Genomic DNA, 9,379 nt, shown 5'->3' on the forward strand with positions numbered 1-9,379 from the left:
TCTGACAACGTGACAGTTCATCCTGCACTGATGGAGAGCTGGCCCGATACACCAAACATGTTGAAAGCTGAGGCAAGCGAAGCTACAACCCACACAGAAAGCTATGGGCAAGGCGCACAAGATGGTCAGAAATTTGTAGCAGCAGTTCTTCGTTCCTGTGAACAGTTTGTAAGCATTTTTCCACACACAGTCGATAGAGTAGGTGCCTTCCGGTTCCGCAATGACGTCATCGAACTCCACCTAAAGTAATAAAAAAAAAATCAATGTTAGTAAATCTTTCGTTTTAATGTGCGAAATGGAGCTTGGGAGTTTCAAATCTGTGTTGAACAGAAAACTGATTGAAATAAATCATAACTTGGTTTTTACAAGGAATGGAAACGTGCAGTCTCCTGGGGATTTTTTACACAGGCTGAAAGTGAACAGAGCAGACCCGATGTTGGTAAATGATTGTTTTACCACCTATATATAATAGTAATCTACACCTTCCCAGTTTTTTTTTTTTTTTAATTTTTATTGTAAGTGACTCTAACGATTAAAATAGCAATGCGTTAGTTAAGGCTGCAATATTTCGAAAATAATATTCGATTAGCCCTAGCTGGAAAATAAGTTGAAAATAAAGAATTATTTATGTGGTGAATGATTGGGGAAAAAAAAAAAAAACAGAAGTGAGCAATCGCTTCGCTTGTTGTTCAGATCATCTTTTCTTTCCTTTTTTTCTTTTCTTTTTTTTAATTAGATATTTTTAATTTCTATAGTTATAGAAATATAGAAATTGGCGTTGAAAATAAATAAAAATATCGGCTCATCAAAGTCATCTGTTGATTATGTAATCGATTTGTCCTATAATAATAGGAAGATAGGCAGACAAAAAAGTAGAAAACATACTGTGCGATACGATCTTAGATGTCACTTCTTTCTGCGAGAGTTACTTTGAATGGGATTTCCAGTTACTTAATAGTTTTTTTTTTTTTTAATCATACCTTGTATACAGCAAGACTGTGATTTTACTATTTCGCGACAGTGCTTAAATAAGTAACTTTTATTTCGCTACTCCTCTTTACTTATCCTAAAACGAACTAATAATTTCAATAATGGGTAATATGATTAAACTATCCGAAGAAAATATAAATTCACCTCAATACTATTCAAGGGCTCATAGTTAAATGACACACTGAAGGGAATCGAGAAAATGTGGCTGGATCGAGGGGGTTGGGGGAAAATATATTTAGCAATGCTGCTTCACGGAATTGAAGCATTTTCTTAGGGGAAAAAAAATTGAATTTTTCAAAATACAAGCAACAGTTTTAAGTATTTAAAAATCTTAAAAATAAATAAAATATTCAGACGTCTGCAGAATATAGATGAATTTTGGTAGCATGGATTTATCCACGTGTAATTGTTGAATTTTGAAAAGCAGAAATAAAATTTTCTGGAAATTTTAGTCTTTTTTTTAAATGTATTTTTGACGAAGGTTTTGCTGACAGATTTATGATAAACTGCACTGCTATAGTAACATACCATTTCGTTGTTACCACATTTTAACCTAATACTATCAAGCGATTTATGAAGCGTATTGGCGAATTATCTATCATTGTTATTTAATATTCACAGTCGATGTCATTTGTCGGAAAACTTCACCCAAGAGCGTTTAACAGTTCAGCAAATACTAGTTATTCTTCTTCCTGATATGTTAACGAGTATGCACTTCAATCATCTCTCACCTCCTTATCGCTAGCGTTTTATTGCCTTTACAAAAAAAAAAAGGAGAAAAAAAAAGTCAAATGGCTATCTTGTCTATCGCACGATTATGTCCAGTACGCATGATTTCACCTGTCTGCCTGTCTGCTCAGAATATGATTGATGATGTTATAAACGTGGTTGTTCGAATCTACTCCAGAGTTCATTTCAATGCATCGTTGGCAGCAATAATTCACGACTTCTAATACATAAAATTTCAAGCGTTTTTTTTTTTTTTAATTTCAGAATCTGTGTGTGCATGCGTGCGTATATGCGTGCAGTTGTCCCAGTAATAATAGATAGAGCAATGCACAAGATGTTCGTATTTGAATTTTTCATAAATAATCAATGTGTCATATTGCAACTTTGTTATAACTTCATAGAAACAATTTGTCAAAAACTTGGGTTTTGACTAATGTATGAATTTAAAAAGATTAAAGGTCATTTCCAAACGCACTCGTATTGAGCTAAGAGAAATATTTTTTGTGCGCATTCCAATCATTGCTTCTGCGATATGTTTTTTTCTCTCTTTCTTCAAAGAAAACCTCAAATTGTTCAATATTTATGAATATTTATGCCATACAGTCATTTCCGTATAGATAATTCAGGTAAATTTTCATCGTAATTTACTTATTCATTGGAGAAAATTAAAAAGGAATATTAAATAATATTTTCGAATTCAAGTACAAGTATAGTAATGTTGGATTGAAAAAAAAAACATCCAGTTATCATCTCCCATCCCACAAAATATCTGATACAGTATATAATAATTTTGTTCTTTTTTTCATCTAAATTATACGAACGAAATGCATTTCATTGATTTTTGCTTTCTCTCGGTTAACTATATATCTGTATACGATACGCTGCAGTAACAGCTATGAAAATTTACAGACAGATTTTTCTTACTGTTAGAGAGCGTAAAATCACGTAAAATAGAAGGAATGTTTTAAATGAATATATAAAGAAAGAAAGTAGATATTTACAATTCGGTTTTTAAGATGCGGTTTATGATTATGAATTATTGATCTTCAGTGGCATTCGAAATTACCAGTGATTCTTGGAAAGACTTCAGCTAAGTTCCTTAGAAATAGATATACTTCGTCGGTGAATCACTGGTTTTTTTATTATATTTTCTAAAAAATGAGCATAATTTAATCAAAGGATATATTTCTGAAAAGTTCAGGAAAACAACTGCTACAGATTCTGGTAGACAATATTTTTGATTTTTCTGATTTTTGCTAAACAAACTGATTTTTTCTTTTCCTTCTTTCGATGGATTAAATCCTTGCTATCTTGCAAGATTGGCTGTGCTTTTTGTTTATTATTTGTTCAACAGATTGTGCTAGAAATCGCAGACGCTTTAACTCAAATTGCTACCAATGGAATCCGTGGTATAAACGCATTCTCCGCTTTTGTTGCTAAAGTCAAATGTTCGTGTTGCTTCAGTTTTGTTGAGACGAGTTCTTGATCGATGAGTTCTTCTTGTGATCTCCAAAGAGAATAAACCCTGGTGCTTCCCTCCTAATCCAGCGTTTCTATGGCTAGTTGAAAGAACGAGGCGACATATTCTTCAGTAGCAAAGACCTAGACTCAAATCCTGTCTAGGAAGCAAAGAACCTTTATAAGGGCTTTTCAACTGCAAGTAAATTACCCACTATCATGCCTAGGTAATTTTTTTCCTTCCAGAAAGCTTGGGTTTTTACCTCCGAAAACAGACAAAACTGCTTAATAGATATAAGGTACTGCACTCAGGGCGTTGCCTCTACCATAATTCAAACCAGTTTAATCCGAATTCCATACGAAGCTAAGTAGCTTAGCATCGAATGGATTTTTGCACCTCTTGGAGGAGCAATATTACTATTGCTCTTTTAATTGCTACGTGAGATGTTCAGGGGCGCGCGAGCACGCATGCGTGCATACAATTGTCTCACATAATTATTGGACCAAATGAGATGTTTTTCCTCTTCTACCAGCTGCAGTTTAGCTTGTTTCAGGAGATGTTCTATCAGATGATTGATGCAGATGAATTCACATTCTCGAAAAATTTTCATACCATTCATAAAATTAAACTTTTTGGTTTCAAGTTAATTTTATAAATGGTATGGAAATCCTGGAATATGTTAATTGAATTTCATTTACAAATCAAATTCATTGTTGCATCCATATGAGTATGAACGAAATATCCGGATAAAACCTAGACATGGCTTCAGATAATAGAAGAGTGAAGTAAATCTTTATTTTGTGAGTACTAAACATCATGGACTAGGATACATATCACTAGGAAACGTCTACATAGAGCAGTTGTGAGGCTGCGCACTTGCCAGTAGGTTAGAAAGACTTAGTTCGAATCGGGTTTAGAAAGCGAAGGACATTCATTTGAAAAGACTTTATAAATCAGCATTCCAACTGAAGGTGAGTTGGTTGATCTTATACGGAATTGACAGGATTTTACATCCTGCAAAATTTGTAAGTCGACCAAAGAACACACGAACCTAACAGAATACGACTGATATCATAACCTTAGTTGTTTCTGTCGTAATTCCAAATCAAATAAAGCAAATCAAATCATTGCTAAAATCAGTGCAATCATGACAGTTCAGAATTTTCATTTATTTATTTTTATTTTTTACGTTGCACATCGTAGCCATTAGGTAAAGAAAAAAAGTTAGAACACGTTCAGAATTTTCATTTATTTATTTTTTCTTTCTTAGGTTGCACGTCGTAGACATTAGGTAAGAAAAAAGTTGATTAAAGCAGGAATAAATAAAAACAGTTAAGTATATATTATCTTAATAGCAAGTTGTCAAAGCCACACGGATCCAGATAAAGAAAAATAGTTTCTGATTTTAAACATACAACTGGAGTTTGAAGAAGTGTAGAAGCAGGATTGAAACTACACGCCTATGTTATTTCATGGCCCACGAGTTTTATACCCATTCTGGTGAAACTGCAAGTAACAAAAATTCTTGATGTGACAATAAGAAAATTTAAAGGCTGTTTTATCGTTGTCGTAAACCATGCAGAGTTCTGTACTTTTTTCCACATGCAAGCGTTCTTCCACTGAAGCAATTACAGAAAGTTTTTATGGAGAAATTGTTATATAAAACTTCATTAGAATTACGCGTTGGAAGCGGAATAGTATTCTATAAATTGGCTTATATGCAAACTTGTTGTGTTAGATTTTTAATCCCTCCCTCTGAAACTGAGGTTTTCTTTCTGGACAAACCAGCTTAAGAATACTCAATTAACATATATGAATAATATACTGATTTCGTAGCCTTAGTTGAGTTAGCATTATTCAGTTGATGTTTCTTGGCTCTGCTAGACGTTTTTAAATAATTTTCTGCGCGGAAAAGAAGGAAAAAAAAACACGGAAAAGAAAATAAAAATATAAAAACGGAACTGCTGAAAGTCTGAGAGCAGAGGCTCTAAACATTTCGTGTCAAAAAGAACGTGATTTATATTACAATTACTCAAACGATTAAAGGAGAATAACTGCATATTACAGCATATTTACATCTTAAATGTCAAGGAATACTAGAAATACAATTGAAAAGTACGTTACGGAAACAACAGGTCGATAAATAGTGCATTATATTCTTCTACGAACGAGGTTAATGTCTATCTTCCTCTCTGTATTGTAGAATTTCGTGTAAGCTGGTCACGCAGGAGTCTGGTCTATCACGCGCCTCAGCACGTGAATGATGAGGTGCATTACGTCTAAATATTAGGTATACCACTCCTCATTAATTTAAATCATGTGCGAGTGTTAGGTTTCCAATGCATGCCTTAAGTGTAGAATTATTTCTTTCTCAATCACTGTGCTTTGCTTTGTTAATATTCACTGTAGCCTGGAGTATTTTGGAACTAGGTTTATATTGCTCAATCGATCAAGGACAACCTTTAAAGGTGTAAGGAAAATTAAAGTGTGAAGTAAAAAAAAAAATCATAAAAGTTATATTACCGCAATACGACGCAAGGGGATTGAAAACTTATGACCGTTTTCTATAGCTGTTATATTTATTATTGCACTGAGTTATTGATTTTCTAGTTGTCAGAATCAACAAAGCACTTTGTTTAATTAGACCTGCATAATGCACATTGAGAGCACTGCCTGCAAGGGAGGGACACTGTACCTTGTACCGTTTATCTGAGTTTTGTACCTGAAATAACTCGGCTGGTGGCAAATCCGAAATGCTCAAATAAAAAAATAAATAAAACTGTATGGAAAAAATGTGATTCACAAAAGTTAAGAAACCTGTTGTTTCCTAGAATATTGTATTTGTCCATCACGTTTAGTAACCCCTACAAATGACAAGGTCCTACATCAAGTAAATCGTTAGCTTGGCACTATCCTGCATCTTTTTAAAACTGTGTCCTATTTCGTACAATTTATTCGCTCCCTTATTAGTGTTGCTTGCTGGTAAAGTTCCCTGAAATCGGTGAAAATATTCATTTTGCAGTTCTGCATTCAAGAACAACAGTAGCCTCAACACTCTCCTATAAACTTAAGTTTATAAGAGTGTTGAGGTCATATGATGAAAACGAAAAGAGGGGAAAATGAAATGAAACGCAAAATCAAATATGATACAATATAAAACGAAGAAATTACCATTTGGTAAGCACGTTTTCATTACATTTTCTTCCAGCAAAACTATCGACATGGTTGTAATTGTTTAAAGACTTTCAAGTAATTGAAAAATTCAACAAAATGCTAATATATTAACATTCTTTACCTATTAAATAAATCTGAATATATTTTTACATGCATGGGTCAACTAACTTTTGTAATTTTGTTAAGTGAAAGTTTTGTACTTAATGCTTCCTGGTTTGAGGTTTTATTCTTCAGACCCTTATACTAAAATTATTGCATAGTTTCCTTAATTGGAATTGTCGTTAAAAGAATAACAAAATAAATAAATAAATAAACAGAGGTATAGTGCTAGAACGAGAAAATAAACGACAGATGCTGATAATTTCATATCAATAATGAGAAAATGACGTGGACATATGATTTCAGAAAGGGTCCAGGCATAAAAAAATATAATGAAGGATACCGGTAAGGATCTGTATTCTTCCTGGCATTTAAAGTCATTCAAGACGTTATCAGCCAAATACAACTTTCCCCACGCTTTTTGAAACATTGTGCTTCTGCTCCATTTTATTTCATTGTGCAATAGAATGCTCTGTGATTGTTGTAGCATTTAGTTATGTTAACCGAACTTGATTCCATTCTGCTTGTCTATCGTTATGTTTAATCTCTCTCTCGTTTTTTTTATTTTTATTTTTTTTTTTATTTTTATTTTTTAATATCTTATTGTGTTAGCTACACTATCTCATCAAAAATATCTGGCAGTAGTGGATATAGCTTTATACATCACACCCATGGCTCATACAGGTACAAAAAAAAAAAAAAAAAAAAAAAAAAGCACAAGTCTTGGTGTGCCGCATAAAGCTATCCGCCATTGAACTCTGGAGCAAAGGAAACGCTATCTTTGGAGTGATGAATTGTGCTTCACTATCCGGCAGGCCGACGGACGAGTTTGGATTTGACGGATGCCACTTCTTGCCGAATGTATTGTGGCAAGTGTAAAGTTTGGTAGAGGAGGCATCATGGTCTGGGTCCCCTAGTTCCAGTGACGGGGAACCTGAACGCTGTGGCATATAAAAACAAGTCTGTGCTTCCAACTTTATGGTAATAGTTCCTTGAAGGGTCTTTCCTGTATCAACACAACAATGTCTCCGTCTACAAAGCGAGGTATGTGTAGGAATGGTTTAATGAGATAGACGTTGAAGAACTTGACTGTCTGCGCAGCGTCCTGATCTCGACTCCATCGAACACCCGTGGAATAAATTCGAACGCCGATTGCTAGCCATTCTAAATCTTCTGACATCAATGACCGATCTCACTGATGTTCTTCTAGAAGAATGAAAGGGAATTACTACAGATGTACCAAAAGCTCCTTCCCGGAATATTAATGGCTGTTAGAGTAGCAAAGGGTGCACCAGCTCCTTATTAATACCTTTCGTATTACAGTGAGAGTCGGGATGAGCAGACTACTGTTATTTTGATAGATAGTAATCAGATACGACACTTCTTTTTTTCTTGCTTTTTTTAAAGTCGTTTAACTTTTTTTTCTGTTTATAAACATCATATTTATTTATGAAATAAGTAATATTACTATTTCCTTGAGCTTCCAATAATCCAGTTATTTTAAAAAAAAGTATCAAACTATGTTCTGCTATAAGTTAAACTATTTTTGAGAAAACCGATATTTAAAAGAAATTCCGTTTCGTTTTGTTTCGTTTCACGTTGGTTCGATTTCGCGTTTTGTTTTACCTTCGCTCCAGGCCAGTTCATCGTAGCTGTCATTGTTGGAAAGAAGTTTTGCACTTATTTTTCTGCTAATAAATTTTACGCTTCTTCTTCGTATTTTCTTTCTAAACAAAGTAAAGTAACCTTTACTTATTATGTTTGATATTCTGAGACGATACAGTGATCTCTTTTTTATTTATATCAAGAGCAAATAATTCCTTCATAAGCATGTCAGGTAAGCCTAATTTCTATCACTAACTCGAATTTATTGTATTTAGTATGTTTTTCCACTTAACAAATAGTTGTAGTTATCTCACAAACGTCTTGCGTATTATTTAGTGCATAAATATAATTCATTATGAATATCTAATAAACAAAATTTATATGCGGAACTCTGAGCCTGTTATTCTAATTTATCTGCAATCTTACTTCATAACCTACTGCACCAATTATTTTTTTATACTAAATAATTGGACTTGTAATATTAACTCGTATTTCCCCCCCCCCCCCACTGTATATGGAATAAATGACATCAAAGAGTGTTGTTGAACCATCATGCCTATTGGGGGGGGTGGATTCCGTTTTTTTTTTTTTTTTTTTGCAGTAGAAGGCGAAACGTTGCAACAAAGGGTGGGTATGTCATAATAAGTCCTTTTTATTATTTGATAAAATTGAAAATATTTGGTAAAAATTTAACTTGAACAAAATTGAAACCAAGTAAATTAAATTTATTTAAAATAACCAAGAAGAAGCAAACTCCGATTAACAAAGGCCTCTGCTTGTTGTAAATTAAGAGCTTGTAGTAAGTTTTTAGTTCAGCTTCACTGGATCTTCCAAGTTGAGTCCGTAATCAGGACACTTCTTGATTCTAATCTTATACAAAAATGACTTACGTAAACAGGTGGTATCAAACAATGAGTTCGTATCAGTTACAACAGAAATATTAGTCATTTTGGTAAAAACAAAACTTATTACAATTAAAGCAAGAGCAACTAGAATCATTTTACCTAACTGTAAGCCTATATTCACTGTGTTATAATCACACTGCACTTTTGTATATCTTTAGACGAGAATGCAAAAAAAGTGAAAATGAAAATCACAAAAAGCTGCAAGCTTCCAATTTCCTCCTCCTTGCATTTACCACCTATTATATTCAGTGTTTTCATGCATCCTATTATATTATGTATGCGTGTGTGGATTCTACTTTTAAATTAATAAATAACCTTTACTTCAGACATGGCAAGAACTTCTATTTGTCATTCTCGCATTACATTTTGAAAAATAACAAACTCCCATCATCTCAATAGTCATATATTCATTAAAGAT

This window comes from Typopeltis vanoorti, chromosome 5 (genome assembly GCF_054136105.1).
Source record: "Typopeltis vanoorti isolate ZY-2024b chromosome 5, IOZ_Tvanoo_1.0, whole genome shotgun sequence".
NCBI classification, from domain to species: domain Eukaryota; kingdom Metazoa; phylum Arthropoda; class Arachnida; order Uropygi; family Thelyphonidae; genus Typopeltis; species Typopeltis vanoorti.